Here is a 12,681-nt window from a genome sequence, read left to right on the forward strand (position 1 = left end):
TCCGCCTGCAACTGCCATCCATCCACTGTTCGTCCAACACCTCCCCATCCATTCATTTTTGAGCACCACATATGTGCTATACCCTTTGGGTATAAAGCAAGAATGGGATGCAGCATTGACCTCCAATAACTAAAGGTAAAAGTTTAGAATATGAGGGAATCTTATAACTCAGAATACCTGTTATTCCTCCCCAAACACAGACTCCAGTAAACTGGCTTCTGCTCCTGAATTTGTCCATCCCAACGAATGGCATCCCCATTCTTTTTAACCGCTAGGCTCAGAAATTCATTTTTATTGCCTTTCCACCCCCCGCACCACTTCATTTATCAATTCACAAATTAAATACATTATATTTCTGTTGTCTCTCATATCTCTTCCCTCATTTTGGTCATCACAGTTATAACTAGTTGGCTCCTCTTTACTTAATCTATGGTCGTTAGCAATCGGGTTACTTCTATTCTAACTCAGCTCAATGTGGCCTAGAAAACACATCATCCTGTAATATTTGACCGTGGTGCTGAGACCACTTTCTGTCACTTGATTTCCTCTCTCCTGTAACTACCTAAAAACACGATTTTTGCATAAAAGCGGAGCTAATTTTTTTGAGCACTTACTTTGTGCTATCCATGTATTATTTCAGTTTATGAATTAGGCTACTGTTATCCCATTTTTACAGATGAGAAAATTTTACAGATATGAAGATCTTCAAAAACCTATCCAAGTTCACACAATCCAAGAATAAGTGACAGAGGCAGGACTCAAATACATGTCTGTGTGACCCCACACCCAAATGCTAACCTCCATGCTATGAAGGATTGCCTCACTTTTGCAGTTGCCTGTGGCTCCGTAGAGTAGAATCTGGTGGATGACTGAGAATGACAGGCCTAACACCCTAAAGGGAACTCTAGAAAGATCTCGTTACAAAACAAACCTACCTTATTTCTTTGATTCTGAGATTCCATCTCTTATAAGATGCATTGTGTTAAACACAATTGTTATTTTTGGGTGGTTAATAACAATTAATAGGACTTAACCATATTCCAAAAAAATAAAACTGAAAAACAATTTATTCTATAATTGAGAAAATGTGGCATGTTAGGCATGCAATATTCCAAGAACTCTTTCCTATGGTGTGTGTGTGTGTGTGTGTGTGTGTGTGTGTGTGTGTGTGTAGCCTCTCCATCTATGGGAAGTGCCATATTATCATATAATTTTAATGTATTTATTTGTTGAATTAATACAAGCACATGATTAAAATGTACAAAACAGAGAGCAAAAAGTAAGTTACCCTTTCCAGAAGCAACCGCTCAATAAGTTTCTTGTATATGTTACTAGACATATTCCTGGCTGTTCAAGTTGTATCTGACTGGTCCATTTTTTTTTACACAGATAATAACACACAGCTCAAATCTTCCAGTATCTTGCTTCTTTTATTATTGACAATGTATTCTTATCAATATATTTAAAAGTTTAGTTCATATCGTACATACAAATGTGCCTCAGTATTATTTCCCATTTTATTATGAGAATTTTCAAACATCTATTGAAGTTGAACATATAACAAACGTGCATGTGTCCACCACCTAGATTCTACCACCTAGATAAAGCTGCATATTGCTTTATCATACCCATCTAATTTTTTATACTTTTAAAAGTTAATTGAAGGCATACTTCACCCATAAACACTTCAGTCTGTGTATAATTAACAAGAGTTTAATATTTATTTATGGGTTTTTTTTTGTAGGTAAAATTTGCATACAGTAAAATACACAACTCTGAAGTACCATTAAATAAGTTTTTACAAATGCATATACCTGTGACATCTTCCAAGATTTCTAATACCTTTTACATTTCTCTTGTATTCCCAAATGGGAATAAGCTCAATTAATATTTACGGACATGATAGTAGATGTTTCATTCTTTAAAAAAATCAGATTCTTTCTTCAGGTCACTGTGAGTACAGATATAACCTGACTAATTCTTACCACTTCCGCATAGTTTATTCCTTTCCTGATAAGAATTTTCCGTTAGTGACCATTGAGAGAACCCGGAGAAAGATTTGTTTTTATCAGAGTGTTTGTTTTTAGATTGAATGAACAGAATGCAAATTCCACAACCTTTCTCTTAAATCAGCACATGGACAGTAACATCTATCTCAAGGAGTTTCGAATGTGTGAGTGCCCTCTAGTGAAAGACCAATTAAGAGCACAGACGTAGAGCAGAGTGGCTAATGTATAGTAAGAGGGACACGGATAGAAAAGGGAAGAAAAAATTGATTTAAAAACAATGGTAGAAAAGGGCTCCTGCAGTGTAAATATGTGTGAGGACTTTACTTCCTGGTTGGGGTAGAGTCTCATGAATTTAGATTGGGGAAAATACACAGGGCTGGGCAGGTTAATTTCAGGATGGCCTCTACCTTGGAAGCAATGGTGAATGGGGCCTGAAAAATATCCTGTGGTCTCCTGGCCACCATGTGTGTTCGTGGGCATGGTTCCTTGTAGCGGCTGCCTTTATTCTAATTGGCACAAATGTGCCACAGGAGCCAGAGTAACTCAGAGCTGAGTTTGGGTCATTTCCCTCTGACGTTTGCCCTTTTTGTGTGGAGAGGATGTGGCCATGCAGCGCTGTGGATTCACTGCTGGCACAGAAGTACACAGATGTCTGGTTGGTACTGGCTGATTTCATGGTTAGGGTGAAACGCTCCGTCTTCTTCCTAGAGACACTGTACCCATGAGGCAAGTCTCCTATCTCATTACTGTCAACACCATATGAGAAATGGAGCAGCCGCAGCCCCAGACCTGGGTCTTGTCGATACCAGAACATTCTGTCATGGTTCATATCCTGTAAACATTCCAGCAGCACTTCCTCTCCCATTTTTTTGACCAGATATCTTGGGGTTTGGGTTACGTCTGCATTCACGAGACCTGTGGAAGAAGGATAAAGGGGGTGGGGAAGGAGGTCATCAAGAAGCCTAATAAGGGAAAAATTCTTGTATCCAGGGTCTAGAAATAATAGGATAGGGGTTTGTCATCAACTCCGCAGACTTACCTACTCCAAGGAAGCAAAAGGCCACACCACAGAACAGCCTGAGTCCCATGGCAGGTTCGAGACAAAAATGGGTTTCCCCCAGTCCCTGGCTATAGGCTGGTTGTCTCTGATGTCATTGTCCCTGGATGTGTGAAGGGGAGGAGACTTTTCCAGAAATGGGGCACATCTACACTTGATAATAGCATCATCCAAATAAAAAGCTTGCCTCTTAGAGACTTTATCCATCAACGTTGTTATCTAAGAGGCTGATAAAAAGGACTCTTAGCTGGCACAGAGACATAAGGAGGACAAATCCTGGTTAAGATTCTTGAAGACATCTTTGAATCCTTGCATCGATATTTATTGAACACTTGCTATATGCCAGGCGCTGGGAATACAGTCATGGACCACAGAGCCATGCTCCGTGTCCCAGAGCTTCCATTCAATGCATCGTCCAGTGCATCATGCGTGATGGGCGTTTGCTGATGCAAAAATGGAAAGGCACATTACCTTAAATCAAAGAACAGACAGCCCCAAGGAGCGGTTTCTATCAAACGACAACAATACGGTAAAATTATTGCAAAACTGAAGTGTGTAAAATGGGTGTTGTGTGTTCAGAAAATGAGCAAGACCTCCTGGGGAACATGAGAATCTATCATGAGATCTGGAGGGCAAGAGAGAGTGCGCCAAGTGGACCTGGCAGAGGAAAAGGCATATGTAATCGGATGTGACCTTGGTTGATAGGTGACAGTCACCACTGAAATACAGTTGTAAAATAACTCCATATAAGGTTTGAGCCCTGAAGAAGTGAAACCCAGGGGCCAAGACCTGAAATGAGAAAGGCAGTTTGCATGGAGGGGTCTAACTGGACAGTCGAATGCTGTCGCAGATGACGGTGGGGAACTGGGAGCTGTAATGGGCCACACAGGCTGTGGGGCCCTGGCGAGGAGCCCTGAAGACCACAGACAGAAGCTTCCTCTAGCAGATGGTGTCAGGGAAGCTGGATTGATAGCAGGTGAATTCTGTAAATGGGTCTGGGCTGAAGAAGCCCTATGGAAACAACAGAAGAGAAGGAAGGGAAAGAGGATGGTGACAGCTCATTCACAGGTACTATTCTTCCCTGTGACCTGGGAATGGACTTTTACTCTCTCCAGTGTGCGGAGATGGGCAAGGCTGCTGAGTGCTTCTGTGGGGGCAGTAGCTTCCCCTGGTAGCAGCGGGGCTCAGGAAGGCAGAGCCACCTCTCCCCTTGTGACAACGCTTTCTGAGAAGAGAGGAAGTGGCTGTGCAGTGTTGTGGGTTAACTGCTGGCAGAAGTGTCTGAGAGTGGCTGGATGTCTGCACGTTGGGAGAAGCGCTCAGCCTTATTTTGAGAGATGCCATATCTCTTACAGACTTCCCATCTGTTGGTACCCCTGGCACCAACTGACCAATAGACTCATTGTAGCCCCATTCCTGGCTCTTGTCTGGATAAGCATACATGTATATAGAGCATAGTACATATCATGGCCACATCACAAAGACACCTTCTCTTCTGATCCTGAAACCTAATAAACTGGAATTTTAGTGACGTCAGCTTCCATGGGCGTTGTGGATGAAAAGGTTTGTGGAATTCTACAAAGTGTGAAGGCGTTGGTCTCCATCATCATTGTCCTATAGGCTCCCATGGGAGAGTGGGCACTTGTGATGACGTCCAGGAATTAAGAATAAGCCATGGGATGGTGGATCCATTTCACAGGAAACAGTTTTTGGTCTTATAACCTCTTTACACCTCTGATTTAATTAGTATAATTGTTTATATAGAGGATGTGATAAAAGGTGTAATGGAAACTCAGCTTAGACCTAAGAACCAGCAATTTCTGTAGTTCAGAAATAGCTGAGTGAGTCTGTCAAAAAGGAGAGACTGGTCCACTGGAAGCCCATGTGTATGACAGCGTGAGATGTGCCCGGGAGACAGCTGTTCCTGAAGGAAGGGGTTAGGAGCTGGCAGGGTCGACTGACTCAGTAATACAGCCATAGTTCTTGGAGCGATGAGTGGACTTCGAGCTCAGCTAGATTTCTGTTGCCAGAATTTGTATCCTGGATGAGGCTCTCTGCAGTCCCTTATTCCAGGTTATAATGACTGTTTATTTGTTGGTGAGGAATGTATGTGATTCAATGAGACCTTGGGCTAAAGTCTCTGTGAGACATTGGGGATCAAGAAGCAGAACTGCAGTCTTGCCCCTCCAACACAGGGAAGGAAAAGGAAAAGCTTGAGCAAAAGGTTTCCTCTTGTACGTCATGAACAGAGGTGCCAGTTTGCAGGAAACTCTACCTGGGAGTGATGATGGAACCCATTGGGAACAACATTGGGGTCTGCCTGGTTGTATTGCCTGAAGAACAAAATGGTACAGATCACAGGCGTCAGCAGTAGCTGGAAGGTAGCTTAGGGCCCAACAGAAAAAGAAAAGGATCCCTTGGGTACAGTGGTACCCAAGAGAGACAACAACATCCTTGTTGGGGTGACATATAGCACAGAGTAAACACAGGGCTGGAATAGAGGAAGGATAAACTCTACTGGAGTCATTATTTGTCTTGTTTATATGCACATAGGAAAACCCCTGGGATCTCCCCAAATGGTGTGAGAGAAGAGTTTGCAGAGACTAGTTGGAGAGGTGTTGGGGAGCTGATCTACGAGAAGACTCATTCATTCATTCATTCATGTGTTCATTCATGAATACTACTCTATTCAGGCACTCTGGTAAGTGTGAAGATAATAGAAAAAAGTTAACAGTATGGGCATGACCCCTGCTCTCATTAACCTCAACATCTATTCATGTAAACTTTAAAGAGCAAACAATTGAGTATGTTAATTGCCCTGAGGATAGACGTTCAGCCTGTTATAAGAGCACCTCTCAGAGGAACTAACCCAGTCAGGAATTGCAGGAAACCTTCCTGGTGGAAATGATTTCTCAGTTGGCATGTGGAGGAATCATTAGTTAGGTGTCCAGATAAATAGGGAAAGGAAGGGGGTTCTAGGTAGAGTGAACATTACAGGGGAAGACCCAGGGGTGCCTGGGTCATAGGCCATACTTGGGCACCTGAGAGAGGTGGAATATGTCTGGTGGGATGGAAGGCAGTTGTGGTAACTGAAGGAAATAGGATGGTCACGTTAGGAAGGGTAGCTAGGTATGCAAAGGCCACATCATGGAGGGTGTTGAGAGACTTGTAAAGTAACACAAACTTGTGACTTTAGCTGGGGTGATAGAAGACACTGATGGATTTTAAGCTCAGAAGAATGATTCATGTGTGAGGATAGGTAGCAAACTGGAAGGGGGAGTGACTACTTGGAAGGTGGCTAAGGAATCAGGTAAGAGATGGCGTGCTGGCCCATGGTGTTTTCAGTGAGGTTAGAAAACTTTGCAAGGAATTTAATACCTAGAAATACGTAGGGGGTGGCCATGGATTAGGTGTGGAAGGGGTGCCCATCTCTGGCTTGGGCATTTGGGTGGATGGCAGGACACTTTGCTGACATGAAGAAAATGGGAGATGTCAGATTTAGCAAACAACTCAGAACGTGACAGAACATCCAGGTGACAGAACATCCAGGAATCGGGTCTAGAATATGGGACCAAATTTTGTTGAGTGACGGGATTGAAATGAAAAGTTCAGTTTGGGCAATGATGATGCTCAGTAAAGAGAAAGGATTGCCGTGTGTGTAAAATTCCTTTTCTAGGAAAGGAGTTCCTTGCCGCTGGCACTAGACGTAACAGTTAGTTGTCGTGCCTGAACTTTGACAAACTCCTCGGTACAATACATTAGAGGGGGACACACTGCAAAGGGCCTGCATCGTTCTGAGTCCCCGAAGTTGGGGAGCCGGGGAAAGACTTCTACGGGCACTGATGGTGGGGAAAGTTTTTCCTCCTGCTAGGGGTGGGGCCTCCAGATGGAGGAGTCTCCTTGCTCTTGTGGTCCCTTTTTGTGCGGAGAGGATGTGGCCATGCAGCGCTGTGGATACACTGCTGGCACAGAAGTACACAGAGGTCTGGTTGGTGCTGGTAGACTTCAGGGTCAGCGGGAAATCCTCCTTCTTCTTTCGAGAGACCGCGTACCCATCAGGGATGTCTCCGTCAGCAACGAGGTTAACATTAACAGAATAGTAGATCAGCTTTAGCGCCTTCCCTGGGTCTTGCCGATACCAGAACATAGCCTCATGGTTCATATTCTGAGAACAGTTCACTGTCAATTTCTTTTCGGTCTTTGTGATGAGGTATCTTGGGGTCTGGGTCACTCCAGCTTCCGTGGGACCTGTGAGGGAAGGAGACCGAGCTAGAGAGAGCAGAGGAGGGTACCTGATACTGCACGCAGCCTTTAGGAAAGGGCCTGCATTAAGACCTGCAAGCTACAGCCGTGGGTTGCCCAGGTGTTGTGGGACTCACCTGCTCCCAGGAGACAAAGCACGACACAGCCCAGAAGCCATAGCAACATCACACAGCTAGGTGTCTGCCAGCTCTGAGGGCTCAAGTTGGTTCCTGGAATGTCTCCATCGCTGCAGCTACTTGACCCTCATTCTCAGAAGGAAAGCCACTCCCCTTTCCGCAGAGGGCTGACGGGTAACCCAGACGACCAACACTGGCCAAAGCAGGCTGTGATCACTGCCAGTTTCCTCGCTCTCCTTTGAGGTGTCTTGTTTCTGTGCATCTGACAATGTCTTGTTAGTATATTCTTTTCAAACTTGGCAAGTATTTCTGTATTTCTTTATGATAAAAATTGGTATAACATATCTGATTCTCACTGAGAAGTGTGAAAACATGAAACTTACACTGTCCGCAAAACAGCACTTTTATGCTGTCAAAGTCCCCATTTCTACTCTGACGAAAAATTCCAAGTGCATTCCTGTTTTTGTCCATCCACTGATCTATATATAGCCATGGCCTTTGAAAAGGGTCATATGTGTAAAAATGGTCAAATCCACATCCTAGATTATTTTGTTGGTCTGTATCCATTTCAAAATTCTAGCAGTAGGACTCTGGCCTTATCAGATTAGACGTCGTCCTGGATGCTAGCACCAGCTTTCCTCGAGGTCTGGGTTTGTATCTTTCTTCCTTCTCCTCTTCTCTCTCCTTCTAAGCTGATGAAAGGCAGAGGTGACATCTGCCTGCTTTGGTAACTTCCCATTTTTACCAGCCAACTCCGTTTCTTTGTCTGCTCTTGGCATCTGGCTTTGCTTTCTTGCCTTCTCCACCTGGAAGGTTCCTGGAAGGATTTGGTGTTGCAGCCAGGCTGAGTTTCTGCTCTGGATCTTAGTCATGGGAACTCTGCCTATGGCTGGAGGTGTCGGAGCATCTCTCTTTACTTCCTCCGGCAGCTGCACAGATTGCGCACTGTTCTGGGTCACTATGTCCTTTCTTCTTGAGGTGACTTTCCTGGGGTTGCTCAAAGTGTCTTCCTCCTTGGACACCTTTGAGATGTTCTTGTGATTTGTTGGAGCCAGGATATTTTTGGGGGAGGGAGGAAGAAGAGAGAGAGAAGGAGACTGTCTCCTAATTACTTCCAACCACAGCGAGAGCTTTCCAAGGGCCCGTCTACATTTTGCTAAATCATTATCATCTCCAGGCAAGAAATCGGCCTTCATCCCAGTTTGGGGGCTGCCCTCAAACCTCAGAGATGGCTTTCTTGTCCCCAAACCTCTTCATAGTGGAGGTTTAGCTCCAACAGTCCCTATTCCATGCGAGCGAGAGAGACGCAGCTGCCCTCATGACGTTAAATCTGCTCTAAGGAGTGTACTCTCTTTTGATATTTCTGTACCATTCCTTTCTGGAAAAAGCTCTGGGGAGCAACCTTGACTCTCTTTAGTCATAAATGTTTGTGTTCTCCTGGCAAGTGCCCCATATCCTAGCTATGGGTGCAGGTATTCTCAAGGGAAAGAAAGCTGTTTTCATCCCAAGAACTCACCTCAAGCAAATACGTTTGTATTACTTAGTAAACCTCATCACCCTAAACTTCGTGTTTAGAAATCTTCCACAGTTTACCCACAGCCACGAAGCGAAACGCACTATCTAGTATTTATGGTCCTGTCCATTGGATTTCCCCAGTTCCCATGGTTCTTCCAATCTCACAGAGGTGGATAATGGCCACACAAAGATGTATAGCTTGTTCCAAGCACGTTCCGTATTAGATTAACCCAAGATGTAGGAAGCAGCTGATTCTGTATTCCTATCCCCCCACCAGCTCATTCACTCATCTCAGCCACATGCTTCTCTCCTGTTGACTGTGAGACTGCTCTGGTCTCTTCTTTTTTTTCCTCTACCTCAACCAACACCCTCAAGTGTTGCTGTTAACCTGCGTCTACAATGTCCTCACATCAGGAGCCACTGCTGTTCCTTCTCGTCCTCCCTTCCTAGAACCTTCCCTCTAATCCCATCTCTCCTTCCCAGGGTCATCACATTCAAGAGTTTTGGGAATTTCACTTCCGCAGTATGGGGCAGGCGCCAATGTCCCTAACAAAGGGGCGGGGAAGAAGAGAGAACCCTCTAGTTGACCAGGACCTCTGAAATATCTCCGTCCTTGGCACTTTAACGTAATGCGTTTCCTTCCATGCTGTCCACCCCGACCTGCGTTTCCCTGTATTTCTCGCACTCAGCCTCCTCCTCTGAGGCTCAACTCAGTAACGCTGCTGCCTCTCTCATTCCTCCTCCCTGGGCCTAATACCTTGACAACAACAATCTCACCTGCCTCTACCCAACTGAGAGCCATTTCCCTAAAACCCCTGTAGGAGAACACACATTGTATCCCTTTCAATGTATGAAAATCTTTTTTCTGTGGGTGATCCTGAGCCCAGATACAGACTATAGAGTTTTATCCCCCTGTCAAATCCTATTTTACTTATGCTCAGGCCATTTTGGTTCTGAGAAGCCACTCTGTTTTCCTATACTAGATGATTAACCTTCAAAAGACCTGGTGGGAGATATTTGAATATTGAGTTTTCTTGTAAGTATTCAAGAAAATTGAGTATAAAAGAAAATTGAAGACAGTGTTCATTTTTATCAAACTTTCTCCTTTATCGTTATCTGAAATGTGATGTTTCTATTAAGAAATATGTTAGTGCCCTCTAGTGGAATACTACGGCAGTAGGCAGAATAATGCCTCTTCAAGGTATTTTCAAGTCGTAGCAACCTGTGAATGGTTAGATGGCCAAAGGGAATTGACAATGTGAATGCAATTAAGATTGCTACTGAGCTGACCTTGATCTAGGGGAGTAGCCTGGATTATGCAGGTGGGCCCATTCTAATCACACGGGTCCTTAAAAGCCAAGAACCCTTCCCAGCTGTGTTTAGAGGAACAGGCTGGCTTTGGAGACAGAGGAAGGGAGGGAGCCACAAGGCGAGGAAATCTGACTCTCCAAGAGCCTTCAGAAAGAAACGTAGCCCTGTCAGCACATGAGTGTCAGCTGTCTGCGACCTGTGTGGGATGTCTGACCTCCAAAACCGTAAGATACTCCATTTCTATTGTTTTAAACCACTAAGTGCGTAGTATTCTGTCATAGCAGCAACAAATACAATCGCCGAGACTGAAAATTTGTGGCAGGATGTGGTTAAAAAAAGGGATTAAGATGGCAAAAGCAAAGGAAAGCATGATAAGTGGGCAGGGCAGGGTCTCTCGGTGACTTGTGGGGGTGTTGCCTGGGCACGTAAGGGCAGGGTCACCGCATACCTTGGGTTTGCCATTTTTGTGCAGAGAATGTGGCTGCACAAACTGCTGGTACAGAGGAACTCAGTGTGTGGTTGTCCTGATTTTCTTGGCGTTTGTTCTCCATTGTTGTGGCAGAAAGAATTCTAAGAATGTTTATAAGAATGCCCATGTATATCATCCCCCCTCTTGTGAGTGTAGGTGGAACCTACGGCTGTGATGAGATATCACTCCTGCGCTTGTGTTATATGTTTTGGCAAAAGGGCTATTACCCAGGTGGATCTATTCTAATCACACGAGACCTTTAAAAACACAGTGTTCTCCAGCTGGTCGCAGAAGGGGAGGTCAGAGAGCTTTACGAGGCATAAGAATATAATGAGCATTATGGCTTCGAAGATGAAGGGGACTGGAGAGAGGCTGCAAGGAACTGAGGGCAACCCCTGGTGACAGCCAACAAGGAAACTGGGTCGTAAGTCCTGCCATCGCAAAGAGCTGAAATCTGCCAGGAATAGGAATAAGCTGGGCTCCAAAAGAGAAGGCAGCCACATAACACCTGGATTTCAGCCTTCTGATGAGGCCTTGAGCAGGGAACCAGCCCCACCATCCTAGTATTCTGCAGAACCGTGAGATAATACGGTGGTGGTGTTTTCACCCCACTTCTTCTGCTGCTTGGGTAATCCTAAGCCCACATCTTGTCTGCAAACTTCACACACCCCCTGCCTCCACTTTTCCTCATCCACAGACATTGCACACTACCTATTTTCCTACACAACACAATTGGTCATAGAGAGACTCCACTGAAGAATCCTTGGAGATCCTTTCAAATCGAAGGGTTATTTTTTCTTTACTTGATCAGAATTCAGTTTCATCCAAATGTTCCTACATGTGTATCTGGAAACTGACGTTTGCCTTAGAAAATATTCCCTTTGGCTTAACGTCCCCTAGCCTAATGGAAAATCAACCAGGGGCAAAGAAGTTGATTACAATAGGTAAGGAGCCTCTGAGGGACAAGCATAGGGACAGGGAGGTTCAGGCAGGGCGTTAGTGTCATCTTGTGAGGAAACATCTCATGGGGGTGAGGAATCTTGAGGGCGGTGGCCCCTCACTCCTTGGTTTGCCTCTATTTTGTATGGAGAGGATGTGGCCGTGAAGTGCTGTGTATTCACTGCTGGCACAGAAGTACACAGAGGTCTGGTTGGTGCTGGCTGACTCCAGGGTCAGGGGAAAAGATTTCAATTCCTCTCGAGTGACATGATACCCGGCAGGGACATCTCCTTTTTCAATGGTTTTGACACCATTTGAATAGTAGATCAGTTGCAGTCCGAATCCTGGGTCGTGGCGATACCAGTACATAGTGAAATGACCCAGATCCTGTGAACACCATAGAGTTAATTTCTTTCTTGTCCCCGACACCCTGTGTCTTGGGAACTGTGTGACTCCAGCATCCTGGAAGCCTGTGGGAGGAAAAAGGATGATCAGATAAAGACAGAGCCTGGGGAGGGGAGACCGATGCTACCTTTCTGAGGAAACGTTTTGTAGGTGGAGGCTGGGGACTCAGTGAGGGGTCCCTGATCTGCACCTGGGACTCACCTACTCTGACGAGACAGATAAGGACACAGCAGAGGAGCCTGTTGCTCATGGCAGCGTCAGACGAAAAATGCTACCTGGGACTGTGATGAATTTAGTCTCTGATACCAACACTTGTCATCTCCTTCCAGGTCAGAGGTCATACCCGCCTGCCTTATTGCTACAGAAAGGAATTAAAAGCCCCTTAGACTTAACAGAATGTGGTGGTTTCATCTGCCCAGGTCATCTAATTGTTTGTGGGGTTCTTGTGAAGAATTAGCATGGAATTGAATTTCCTCGTTTCCCTTATCTGACCTGTCTTCTTATGACACGGTGGGTCTTTTGACTTTTGATGAGACTGTTGTGGTAAATTGCGTAGTGTGCCATGGACACGTGAGTGTTTTATCTGAATACTTCCCT

At 44.9% G+C, this 12,681-nt stretch overlaps 2 long non-coding RNA genes across 5 annotated transcripts in view; one reads left to right on the forward strand and one right to left on the reverse strand.

Annotated features, from left to right (window-relative positions):
- The window catches only part of LOC141567572 (uncharacterized), a 191,047-nt gene that overhangs the window by 68,277 nt on the left and 110,089 nt on the right, over positions 1-12,681 (forward strand). The window lies entirely within an intron of this gene.
- LOC109439431 (T-cell receptor beta chain C region) overlaps positions 1-12,681 on the reverse strand; it is a 60,510-nt gene that overhangs the window by 20,828 nt on the left and 27,001 nt on the right. The window contains exons 1-2 of one of the 2 annotated variants that reach the window (XR_012490330.1): positions 3,049-3,148; positions 2,637-2,924 (exon numbers count right to left, since the gene is read on the reverse strand). The exons of the other annotated variant lie outside the window; for it this stretch is intronic. This is a non-coding gene — a long non-coding RNA (T-cell receptor beta chain C region). Of the gene's footprint in view, positions 1-2,636; positions 2,925-3,048; positions 3,149-12,681 lie in introns of those variants that run through there. 2 annotated transcript variants of the gene reach the window in all.

The sequence above is a fragment of the Rhinolophus sinicus genome, linkage group LG11 (assembly GCF_036562045.2).
Source record: "Rhinolophus sinicus isolate RSC01 linkage group LG11, ASM3656204v1, whole genome shotgun sequence".
NCBI lineage: Eukaryota > Metazoa > Chordata > Mammalia > Chiroptera > Rhinolophidae > Rhinolophus > Rhinolophus sinicus.